We start from the raw sequence: 12,486 nt of genomic DNA, 5'->3' as shown, positions 1-12,486 counted from the left end.
TTTCCACATTCCCTGTCCTTGCCCCTCTTTCTTCCGGCGCAGTATAGTGGTGTGTTGGCGGTGGGGACACAGGTGATGGAGAGAGGGGTGGTGCTCGCACAGGGAGGAACTGGGGCATCTGCCAGAGACCTGGGTGTTGGTGGAGATGCTCTGCCTGGTCCCACTTCTGGCCCTAATGAATGCACTGTTACGGCCTCAACAAGAGGCTTAGCACCTCTGGTCTGGTTTTCTCCCCGTGTAAGGGGTAGAATCTCACACTTCCCATGACCCTGCTTTATTCCAGTGTCAGCTGTGGGCCTCCCTGACACCCCATCCCTGACACACTCCAGGGGTGGTGACACACTCCAGGGGTGGCGTAGGGAGGTGTCTGTCTCCTGGGAAGGAAGCCCCATTCTACCCTTAGTTATTCAAGGCAGCATTTAGAGAAGGAATTTCCTGAACAATGAGTCTGCCTGTTTTCTTCTGGGAGGAGGCAGGAGAGGCAGCTCCTACCTTTCCCCTTCACTCGCTCGTTAACTAAGCATGAATTGACCTTGCATTTGCCAAACATCTGGTGAGGCACAGCCCCAGGCCTGGAGGGCTACCGTCTGGGTCAGGCGCCTGGCAAGAGGGACCGATCTCTCAGTCCAGCACAGCCCAGGCCGTCTGAGATAAAAAGGACCCCCAGTGTGCTGTGGTGCCCAGCATGGGTGCAGGTGTGAGATGCCGCACCCCAGGGGCCTTACAGCCCCGCCTCCACCCTGCACTGCTGCAGCTCTGGTGGGAAGTGGGTGGTGCCTGGCAGGGCCAGGAATTTGGACTTCACCCTGCAGCTGCTGGAAGACTCAGCAGAGAAGGCAGTGGGGTTCGGAAAAACCCCCTTTGGCTGGGACTTTAAGATGGGCAGAGGACCTTCATGGTCTCCTCGGCATGCGGTGATGACCGGAGAAGTTTGGGAAGTGGATTCCGAGGGAGCTGGTGGCCGATGGGCTGAGGAGGGTAGGCAAGAAGTCAGGATGAGTCCCAGGCTTCCGGTGTGCACACCTGGCACACAGCGGTCTGTTTCCAGGGGGATCGGGCACGCTGGGAAGGCGTGGGTGGAGAAAAGGCCCACTGCTTTGGTGCGGGTCCTGGAGCTGATAGCCCAGCCTGCCGCCGGGGAGAAGCCCTTCGGCATGTGGTGAGGAGACGGGGGGGGGGGGGGGGGGGGGGGGGGGGGGGGGGGGGGGGGGGCATGTGGTCATGGGGACCACAGCCCTGGGCCCACCACATTCACATTTGGGTGACCAAGAGAGGGAAGCGGAGCCCCAGGGGAAGACACAGTCAGGGAACCAGGAGGAAAAGCAGGGGAGTGCTGGTCCAGACACCGAGAAGTGTGCAGAAGAAAGGGGAAGTTAGATAAAGGCCATCACACGTTTATCAAAAGTGTTGACCACAAGATTAGCAGCCACGTTATCAGGAGCTGGTCAAGGGGTTACTAGAAACAGCAAGCGGAGGTCAGAGGGATGAAGGAAAGGACGCAGGCTGAGTGGAGACAGCTCAGAAGCATGGCAGGGAAGGGAGAGATGCGGTGTGGCCAGAGGCAGGTGGGGTGGGGAGGGAAGGCTCCCCAGATCTGAGCGAATGTGCAGGAGCCAGAATAGCAGGAGGCTGAGGATGGTGAGAAGATGGCTGATGAGATGGGCTCCCAGGAGACAGGGGGGAGGGGGGAGGGGGGAGGGGCGAGGATAAGGGCAGATGGGGAGGGACCCACTCCCTCTGAGGCAAGGGGCAAGGATGTGAAGATGGAAGTGACATAGGGTCACCGGGGACAGTGGACCATTGGACAGAGGGACAGGGTAGCATGGGTGTAGGACAATTGGCAGAGGCAGGGACCCCAGAAGAGAGAGGCCTCTACACTGTATGGCGTTTTACAGCCTTGTCGTTCACGATTCCCTCACCTGGCTCGCAGTGAGCTCCCTGGTGTGTGCTAGTCAAAGTGCTGGACACGGGACACAAAGCATGGGAGCACATGATGTGATCCTGTCCCAAAGGGACTAAGGGTCCCGTGGGCTCTCACTGGAAGGCTCGTACTCCCCGCTCAGAAGGCAGGCGTGGGCGCCCCCATGTGCCAGACTGCGGAGGTTCGGAGAAGTTTAGTGGCTGCCTGAAGGTCACCCAGGCGGGAGGGGGCTGAGTCCAAATCAGTTCCATGCCTCCTGACTCTGAACCCCCCCCTGCTCACCAGGCTCCGTCTCAGCGGGGTGGCTTGCAGGCTTGGCCAGCCTGTTCCCCTCAGCAGGGACAGTACAAGCCCAAGGCAAACAAGTATTCACTTTCTAAGCGCCCTGCCGGTGCCCAGCCCTGGGCAGGAGGCATGAATGCCAACCCCCGGCTTCCAGGCCGCCCCTGAGGGTGCCCGGGGAGGGCAGAGGCACACCTTCTGAGGAGGGGGGAGCAGGTAGGCTGGAGCACTCTACTCCCACCGCTGCTAAGGAGGGGCTTTGGAGCCTGGTGAGGAGGGGCCTCTGAGACTCCTCCCCTGCCTGGTCGGGATTTCTGGCTGCGGTCACCATCCCCGCCCCAGGGCCTCAGGACTGGAGCCCGCCCCTGCTGCCCAGGCATTGGCTACAGGGAAGAAAGAGTTACACCCGGGGCCTCAGCCAGCAGCCCAGCCGGTGCCCCACCTGAGCAGGCGGCCTGGACTGGAAGGAGCCCTGGGGCCCTGGCTCCCTGTCCTCTGCAGAGAACTGTGAGTGACCGTCCATCCCCGCCGCACAGGGGGTGTGCCACGGCAGTTTCCCCCCTCTCCCCTCCTTCCTGACCTCCCCCCAGCCTTTTCCTGTACCTCTGCTGAAACTTACCTACCCCCCCCACCCCCGCACCAGGGACTGGGGGACTCGCCTGGAGGTGCTCCAGCCTCCTCTCCGGATCCCAGGCTGGGCACCCACTTCATGGGACACTGTGAGGGCAGCCCCAGGCAGCTGTGATTCAGACCGAGGAACTGGCCCCCGACAGACCCACCTGGGTCCCTTTGGGGGACCAGCGAGGGGGCCCTCTGGAAAGGGGCGTGCTGGTACGAGCGGGGGGCGGGAGCTGAGGCCCACGGGAGGGTCCAGTGAGTCTTCCCTCCTCCCAGCCACGGTCTTTCTCACCTCCCCAGGGAGGGTAGCTGCCCCAGGCGGCCCAGCTGGTTCCTTCATACCCGGGCTGACCTTCCCCTCCCCATGACTCACCTGCAGCCCCAGGCGGATCCTGGAGCCCCACTGCCCAGCCTCTGACGTGACCCATGGGAGAGCCGTGGTCAGCCCCCTCCCATCCTCACCCCACTTTCCTGGCCACTGGCCTCTTACCCCTCCACCCACCACTCCCACCCTGCAGGCCCGCGACAGCCCCCATGGCCCTGGGGGTCCCCTGGGCGATCTCCCCTGAGCTTAGGCCTCATTACTAACCTTCGGTCTCTGAGGTTCCTCCCAGCCCCCACCCCCGGGGCCTCCTGAGAGAGGCCCACCTGCCTCCCTACTTCCTTCTTGAACCCCAGCAGCCGGCCTCCCTCTCTTGAGCCCTTACAGCCCCGGCTGTAACTCTTTCTTCCCTGGAGCCCTTCCTGGAGCTGTCTGTGTCCCGTCGTGGGAAGGGCCAGGTAGTTGGTTACGAATGCCAACCCCGACGACGGCCGCTCAGTGCCCGGCTCTCAGCATGGGAGAGCCCCTCACCGTGCCTGGGCTCAGCTGATCAGAATGTGGTCAGGGTTCCAGACCAGAGTGTCTGGGGACAGTCGATGCAGGTTGGCGTTGAGGGAACTGGGGCCGGCCAGGATGGGCTCCGAGGGACATAGAGGTTCCTGGTGAAATTCAGGACACTCTCTTGGCAAATTGAGGAAGTTCTGGGGTGCGCGGGGATTTCCAGAGCACCTGCTTAGGCACAGTGAGGCCCGCAGGACCCTTCTGTCCAGCCCAGGCTCTGGGCGCCTGGGGTGCCACCCCACCTCCTCTCCTTCCCCTGGCTGGAGGTCCACCGTGAGGCATAGGTGAGCAGGGCAGGGGTCCCTGTCCGGGCTTTCGTGTCTGACCTGGGGGCTGGGCCGACTTGGCCTGAGAGAAGAAGCCAGAAGAACCAAGAAAGGTGCCCGAAGGCGGGCCTGCCTCCAGCCCACTCCCCCCATCCCCCACCCCGCCCCGCCCCAGCCTCTTTCCTGCCTCGACTCCACAACTGGAGAGCCCTCTGGAATTGTCTGAACTTGTACATTACTATTCCCCCCCCCCATATCAATAGTTTAATGCCACTACAAATATTTAGTTAATGGAGGGGCGTGAAATTTCAATCTAACGACTATTAGCATTTTGGTTTCTTTCCATCCATTCTGCGCTGTTCTGTGTCAGAGAGTTTTATAGACCCAGGGCATCACGGTGCGCTGACAATGACACGGTCATTTTTCACTCACCGTGTCATTGATTCAGATAATGGCAGGTGCTGGACTGGGCACTGAGAGGCAATGAAAACCAAGGCGTGGTCCCTGCCCTTGGGCAGTTTACTGTCTGGGAGGAAACCTTGGCAAAGCCACCTGACAGTTATGGTGTGGTGCGGGTGCTGTGTAGAGCCCTCCTCCCCAGAAGCCCACCAGCCAGAGAGAAGTTTCTGTGGGGTTGCCTCCTGGCCGAGGAAAGGACTGACAGTTCAGCCTCTTCCCTGATACCCTCTGCACCTGGCGCTTTGTCAGCGGCAGACTTTTTTTCTCAGCGACGGTGATTCGGTCTTTTCAAGTTCTCCACCAGCTCTCGTTAATTTTGGCCATTTTATACTTCACTAGGAAAACATTCATTTTTTACTGGATTTGTAAAATCTCCGCTTTTAAATTTATCTATGGGTTTCTTTGCAACCAAGTAAATGACTTTTCTAAGTGTTTCATAGACCCAGAAAAATCGTATATATATATATATATATATATATATATTTTTTTTTTAGGTTTACTGGTTTATTATAAAGGATACAACTAAGGCACAGCAAAATGGAAAGGATGGATAGGGGCAAAAATCGTATATTTTTTATTTAAGGCATGTAAGGTCCTATATGTATCAAACCAAGCTGACTGATTATATTATCCAAACTTGTGTTTGCTTTGGCTATTTCTTTTTGTTTTTGTTTTTTGCTCCAATTCCATTAGAGATTTATTAAATCTCCCACTCACATTTTCTCTGTAAAGTTCTTCTTGTATTTTTAGTAGGTTTTGCTTTTTATAGTCAACGTCAACACTGTTGGCAGCGCCCAGATTTTGACTGTTCTGTCATCACAGATTGTGTCTTTGTGTCATTATCTGGTGTCCCTCTTTATCCCACGTAGTGCTTTCACCCTGAAACTCCACCTCTCTTTTACAAATATGGTCATTCTTTTTATTTTATATTATTTTCTTTTTTTTTTTTTGCACTTGCTCGTATCTTTCAGTATCCCTTAATTTGCAACATTATCACTTTTTTTAAGATTTTATTTTTAAGTAATCTCTACACCCAATATGGGGCTCTAACTCAAAACCAAAAGATCAAGAGCCACCTGCTCTAATGACTGAGCCAGCCAGGCACCCCTCGACATTATCATGTTTTTAAGTGTATTTTTATATATATCCTATCACTGTATTTTGAAACCCAAGCTGGCTCTGTCTTTTGATGGGATCGTGCAACCTTTCCACATTTTGTTCAACAATGAGTACAATATACTTGACGGTTTATTTTACATTTCTTGGTTTTCCGTGGTCTTCTTCTCTTCAATCTCAATCTCTGGTTGCTATTGATTTGCTTATTCTAAACCAGTTAATCTGTGTCCTGCTACACTTTGCATTTCATTAGTGGCTTCTGCTTTTCCCTGGGGTTCCTTTTTTATTTTTTTGTTAACGTTTATTTTCGAGAGAGAGAGAGAGAGAGAGAGAGAGAGGGAGGGAGAGAGAGGGAGAGAAAGTGAGTAGGGGAGGGGCAGAGAGAGAGGGAAATACAGAATCTGAAGTAGGCTCCAGGCTCCGAGCTGTCAGCACAGAGCCTGACACAGGGCTCGAACTCACAAGCCGTGAGATGATGACCTGAGCCCAAGTCAGATGCTTGACAGACTGAGCCACCCAGGCGACCCTTCCCCGGGGTTCCTAAGCAAACACCCCTTGGGTGTGCAGAGTAGGGATTGTTTTTCTCAGCGCTCCCCTCTGGAGCCCTGTCAGTCTCTAAATAGCCTGGGTCTGTTTTCAGCTTAGAGAAATCTATTTGTTGCAGGATTATCGTTTCCTTCGCGTTTCCTTCATGGGGGCTCGAACCCACGAACCATGAGATCATGACTTAAGTGAAAGTCGGACGCTTAACCAACTAAGCCACCCAGGCACCCCATTAAGCATCCAACTCTTGATTTCGGCTCAAGTCCTATCTCACAGTTGCTGGGTTCGAGCCCCGCCATGGGCTCTATGCTGACAGCACAGAACCTATTTGGGATTCTCTCTCTCTCTCTCTCTCTCTCTCTCTCTGCCCCTCCTCTGCTCACTCCCTCTCTCTCTCTTTCAAAATAAATAAACATTTTTAAAAAGTAGATAGTAAAATCTCCCGCACATACCCCTCCTTCATACCCCGTCCTCCATCAGCTCAGAAGTCACCACTCTCATTAATCCTTTCCCTATTCTTCCAGAGCTTCTTTATAGAAGTACAAACTTGTATGAATATGCATTTGATTACTTGACTTTCTGTCTCTCTTACATAAAGGTTGTATGCAATACACACAATCCTATAACTTGTTTATTTTTTGCCTTTTTGATGTAACAGCGTATCTTGGGATTTATACACAGAGTATCGTCTCCTTTCCACTGGAGGGCCGTCTCATAATATATTTAAGCAGTATACTTTCCCATCTTTTGCTATTACGAGCAATGCTGTAATAAATCATCTTTCACACCTGTGCTGGTAAATCAAGGCTAAATCCCAGAAGTAGGATTGCTGGGTCGGATTTTGCCAAGTTGCCTCCCGTCTGTGGGGCTTATGTCAACTTACATTCCCACCAGCACAGATGTGAGGCTCTGATTCCCCACAGCCTTGCCAACCGAGTGTCACCAAAATTTTGTTTTGTGCCAGTCTGATAGTAAAATATATGGTCTTCAGATAGCTGAAATTTGCATTTCTCTTTTCAGGGAAGGTGAGCATCCTTACATAGATTTAAGGACTTTGTTTTCCTTTTCCTTACTGATTTCTAGGAGGTTTTGCTAGACGAGCTAGGAAATAGCTCTTTATCTCTTACATGAGCTGCAATCTCCCTAAGTTTGTCTTTTGACTTTGCTAATGTTATTTTTTGGCCACACAAATTACTAAAAATACATTTAGGTGGTCAAATGCATAAATTTATGGCTTTTGGATTTTGAGTTTCTATTACGAAGGTCTTTTTTTTTTTTTTTTTCAAAATTTATTCAAGAGAGAGGAGGGGAGGGGCAGAGAGAGAGGGGCGGAGAGAGAGAATCCCAAGCAGGCTCCATGCTGTTAGCACAGAGCCCGATGTGGGGCTCAAACCCACGAACAGTGAGATCAAGACCTGAGTGGAAACCAAGAGCAGGATGCTTAAGCGACCGAGCCACCCAGGTGCCCTTACAAAAGTCTTTTTTAAATATAGAATTTTGCTCACATTTTCCTCTTTGAGTATGTTTATGGTTTCACTTTTTACATCTAAACCTTTGATCCTTCGAGGGTATACCTGACCGGACAGAGTAAGATGTAGACTCACCTTTCATTATGTCCTTCTGGGTGGCCATCCTGCTGTCCTGTCCCTTCTCACTGATGAGTTCCTCTCCCCACCATGATTTCTGGTCCGTCTCCTGCATCTCCGGACCCCACTATAGTAAGGTGTGACCGCTGTGGTGGGTTTGGCCGTTGTGTTTGCTCTGCCTCTCCAGCCTCCAGCTTGTCAGAGGAGTGGGGTTTACGTAACTTTGCTCACCGGTGCTGGGGTGCAGCCATCGGAGGGCCCCATGGAGGAGCGATGATCTCTGCCAGTGGGGCTGTGGGGGCAGGGCAGGCCCCTGCTAAGACCCCATCGGGAACTCTGGCTGCTCCCTTCCTCCTCAGCATCCACAGCTTTGCAGGCAGGGAGTGCTTAGCCTACCTGTTTGGCTCCCTCCCTGCTGGCTCCTGGGGGTCACCTTGCCTTCCCCCTAGGGGCCCACGGTGGGCCTGGGCTGCCCCGGGGTCTCCTGGGTTCCGGCTTCTGTGTCAGGCCCCCGCCGGTGCCGGCCAGCCCTGCCCACCGACGCCTTCCTAGGGCATAGCAGTCGGGGAAAAGGGAGAAGCAGGACACGTTTAAGCTGCCATCTTTCCAGAATTCCTAGCACCAGAGGCGCATCATAAAGGGAGAGAAATCACTAGGGAGGGTAGGGGAGAGCTAGAAGACCCAGTCCTTCTGGATAAGAAACAGTGGACACCTCATAAAGTTGTAGTGCTGCGAACACACAATAGCAAGAGTTTGAGGGAGAATCCCCCCCTTTTTTATTATGAAGATCTTCAAATATACAAAGAAGCAAAAAAGAATATTAAAATGAAGATAGTTATACCCATTACTAGATTTGACAATTACTGCTTGCCAAGTTTATTCTATCTTTTTTTTTTTTTTTGGCCAAGAAATATTAAATTCCAGACTTTATCATAGCTCATGCCTAAAAAATTCAGCATGTAGTTCTTAAAAATGTTTTTCTCCACAATCACAACACCATTACCGTTATTATATCTGACAAAGTTAACTTTAGTTCCTTAAAATGTCATCTAAGACCCAGACCACAGTCCCATGTCCCTCATTGGCCTAAAACAAATCTCTCACAGCCAGTTTGTTTGAACCGGGATCGGCTCAAGGACTGTGCGTTCCGTGTGGCTGTGGCTTACATCCCTCTTGACTGTCCCCTCCCTCTCTTCCTGCCCTGACACAGAAACCAGACCAGCTCCCCCGTAGGACATCTACTCTAGATCTGGATGTTTGCTGCCTTCCGGTGGGGTTCCCGTGTTCCTCCAGTCCCTGTTTAACCTGGGGACTGATAGGTCTGAAAGGCTTAGGCAGGTCAGGCCACCCAGCTCGGTGACTCCAGGTCTCCGCTTAAGCAACCAACCTGATGCCAAGATGGAAAGAAGGGGGAGGAAGAAGGTGAATTTGGTCTGGGACGTGCAGCTTTTGAGGTGGACCGAGGACACCCTGGAGGGCTGTTGGGTCTACGCTCCTGGAAATGCGGGTTGTTAACCTACCAGAGCTGGTTGGGCCTCCCCGGGACAGTGGAGTGAAGAGCAAAGGTGAGAGCAAGCGTCAGGAAGCCGGGTGGAGGGAGAGGAGCCTGGGCCCAAAGCTGAGGAGGCACCGGAAGATGGCGACGCAGACGAGGAGGGAGAGGGTTGTAAGGACTAAGTCCTGGAGGGCAGTCAGGCCCAACAAGGACCCCTTTGTCATCGGGGAGGGAGCAGGAGACCCGAGCAGCGGGCTGGACAGCAGGGCGCGTAGACAGCAGGATGGCAGGTGCACATGCGCAGACGAGAAGTGGCTCTGGAAAGACGGTAGGGAGAGCTGGGTCCAGGGACGCACTTTTTCTTAAGATGGAGAGACCCTGAGTTGGTTGAAAGGCCAAAGAGCCAAAGGCCGTCAGGTGGGAGGGGGCGGAGCCTGGAAGAGAGGCAGCTCTAAGCACATGAGAGGCAACAGGGTCCCCGGGACCCAGATTGGGGAGGTTGGCTTGGACAGGAGACCCTGGTCCCTCCACTGGGGAAATGAGGAGGAACAGTGGGTGCAGGTGCAGATACATCGAAGGGAGGGGACCCTGTCACATTTTCCTCGCGTGGCTCTCGATGACAGCCTTTGCTTGCTGGCAGGTTCCTTGACAGACGGTTTTTGACTCCTCCTGGCCCCGTAGCAGGATGTCTGGGTGCCTGCCAGCCTCACCCAGAGCACAGGGCATGGGAGCGGCAGAGGGGCTCCACCCCAGACCCCACCTGCCCCGCAGGAGCAGGCACAGCGCTCGGCCCCATGAGGTCACCGAGAGGCTGCGGGCAGAGTCCAGAGACAAGGGCGCTCAGTCGAAAACCAGAGCCAGAAAAGCAGAGGTTCTGCCTTGCTTTCGTCCCCATGTCCCCAGCGGGTGCAGAAACCTCAGGGGGCCTGCCTGGCACTTTCACAGAACCCAGCCTTTTAACCGGGGGGGGGGGGGGGGCGGGGGGAGAGAATGACAGCCCATTCTATGCATAAAGAAGCAGAGGCCCAGAGACTCAAGAGGCTGCCCAGACAGAAGCTAAGGCACCCCCTATACAGGAAGCCCTGTCTCTGGAATCCTGCTCTGTTCTTTTTTTCCTTTCTAATCAAAGGATGCTTCTGGCCCCAACCCCAGAGAAGAACCTCACCTCGGGCTATTGTGTTTGGACTCTCCGGCTACAGGGGAAGCATAAGATTACACTGAGCCTCACGCTGGCCTTCGCCCAGGCCCCAGCCCAAACAAGTTACGTCAGACTCTCCAGCGGGGGGGTGCTCCAAGCATACTTCCTCACTCTTCTGAGGCTTGAGGACCCTGTGGGGTGACCCCCCCCCAGCTTTCCCACTGCAGATGGGTGGCCAAGTCACTCAGGGCTAGGGGTGGATGCAGTGAGGCCCGGACTCTGTCCTGGAGAGGGCGTGCTCAGGGGAGGGACACCAGGGCAGTCCTGTGCACTTGGCGAAGCTCACTGCTGCACTGAGGCAAAGATCACCATTTATTCCCAGCTCTCCCTCCACCCAGCTCACGTGGCACAGGGTCGGCAAAGGAGATCCTGTCCCCCCCCACCTCCCGCAGCCCCCAGAGCCAGACCCCAGGCCCCAGTCACTGGTTTGCAGGCATGTCTTTAGCCTCTGGCCCCAGAGAACTGATAGCATTTTCTGATCGCACCTGCTGGGTTTTGCAGGGAAGGGGGTGAGGACAGAGGGCCCGAGAGACAGGCGATATGCAGGGGACTTGTTCTGTCCCCTCCCCTACCATGTGGCCCCGGAGGCCAGGCAAGGTGCGAGGGTGTGGTGGGGGGTGGAGGACCCCACTGGCGAGCTGCTGTGATCGCACCTCCTCTCCCTGGGGGAAGCCCATACCCGAGGCCTGAGGCGCCAACCTCCCTGACGGGGAACAGGCCAAGCTGTGCGGGTTTTGCTCAGTCCCTACAGCGTGAGGCTGGAGCCCTCCGGGAGGCCCCAGACATGGCTGCCAGGCTTCTTACTGGGGAAGATCAGCAGGCGGGCTGCCTTTTCGAAGGTCCCAGTCCCCCACACTGTCACTCTTGGTTTCTGCCACTGGGAGACCCTGCCTGCTAATTCTGCAGCAGGGCAGCGCTGAGGGCCGGATTCCCACACCTGCCTCCTCTCTCCCCTTTCGTGCCCCAGCTCCTCCCTGCTTCTGGCTCCGAGTTCCTGGCCGCTCTGGAATGTACACAGGCTGTTCCCTCCCTCTTGGTGACCTGTCGTGTGTGTGTGTGTGTGTGTGTGTGTGGCCCATGTCCTTCGGGGTGGGGACAGTGGGATGTGTCATGTGTGTGACAAGTGGGAGGACCCCAGGCCTCTCTGCCTCTGGTGTTCCAGGCTTCTGAGCCCCACCAGGGACACTAGGGGAGTGTCACTAGAGCTAGGGGAGTGTCATCCCGCCGCGGATGTGGTCTGTCCAGATGTCCCACAGCCCAAGCCGACACCACACCTAGCTCTACTTAGGCGTCCCTGTCCTGAGTCCACAGCAGGTGCAGGGAAGGAGCGGCCTGGGGGACACGGGCAGGGGAGAAAGGAGGGCCCGGGCTGGGGACAGGGCGGCTACTGAAATGGAAAAGCAGAAGATGAGGGGTGAGGGGTCTGGGATCGGGGGTAGAAGGCGGGGGCCAGAGCCCGAGCCGGTAGCTGGTCAGCCATTACGGGAAACCCTTGGGCAGATGGGTGGTGGCAGCGTGCCCCTGACCTTGGGGGCTGGGGTGGGGGAAGCAGCTCTGAGGGCATCAGGAAGACAAAGCCGTCCTCATCTTGGAGGGGCTCGGGGCTTGTTGCCCAGGACAGACTGTGCCCCTGGTGCGGGGCTGGGGTTTGGACAGCCACCCGGTGAGAGGGCAAAGAGAGGAGAGGCCTGAGGAAACTCTTGGTATAAGGGTGGGGGGGGCTAGCCCCTGACCCCTTCTCTGGGTCCTCGGCGAGTGGGGGCACAGGCAGACTTGTGCAAGTATGTGGACATGCAGGCGGTGGGGGGGGGGGGTGGGGAGGGTGTGTGCATCTCAGTGACCCAGGCTGGAGGAGGCAGTCAGGCGAGTAGATTGTGGTGTGGTCAGAATCCCTTCTGTTCACTGTGTGGCTGGAAGATTCCAGACACTGGCTCGCTCTGATACCACATCTGCCCAGACCCTTCCTCTTTGAGACGCACCCCACAACACACACACACACACACACACACACACACACACACACACATACACACAAGCTTCCTCTTCCCCATCACATCCTCCCTGGGCCCCGGGGGGGGAGTTGGTGGCCACTCCATGTCCTGTCTATGCCAGCTCAGAC

General features: G+C 55.3%; 1 protein-coding gene across 3 annotated transcripts in view; it reads left to right on the top strand.

Annotated features, from left to right (window-relative positions):
• ARHGAP27 (Rho GTPase activating protein 27) overlaps positions 1-12,486 on the top strand; it is a 30,643-nt gene that overhangs the window by 5,107 nt on the left and 13,050 nt on the right. The window lies entirely within an intron of this gene.

The sequence above is a fragment of the Hyaena hyaena genome, unplaced genomic scaffold, assembly GCF_003009895.1.
Source record: "Hyaena hyaena isolate Hyena2069 unplaced genomic scaffold, ASM300989v1 scaffold_2048, whole genome shotgun sequence".
NCBI lineage: Eukaryota > Metazoa > Chordata > Mammalia > Carnivora > Hyaenidae > Hyaena > Hyaena hyaena.
The sequence above is the reverse complement of the archived record's forward strand: the minus strand, read 5'-3'. Positions and strand labels throughout refer to the sequence as shown.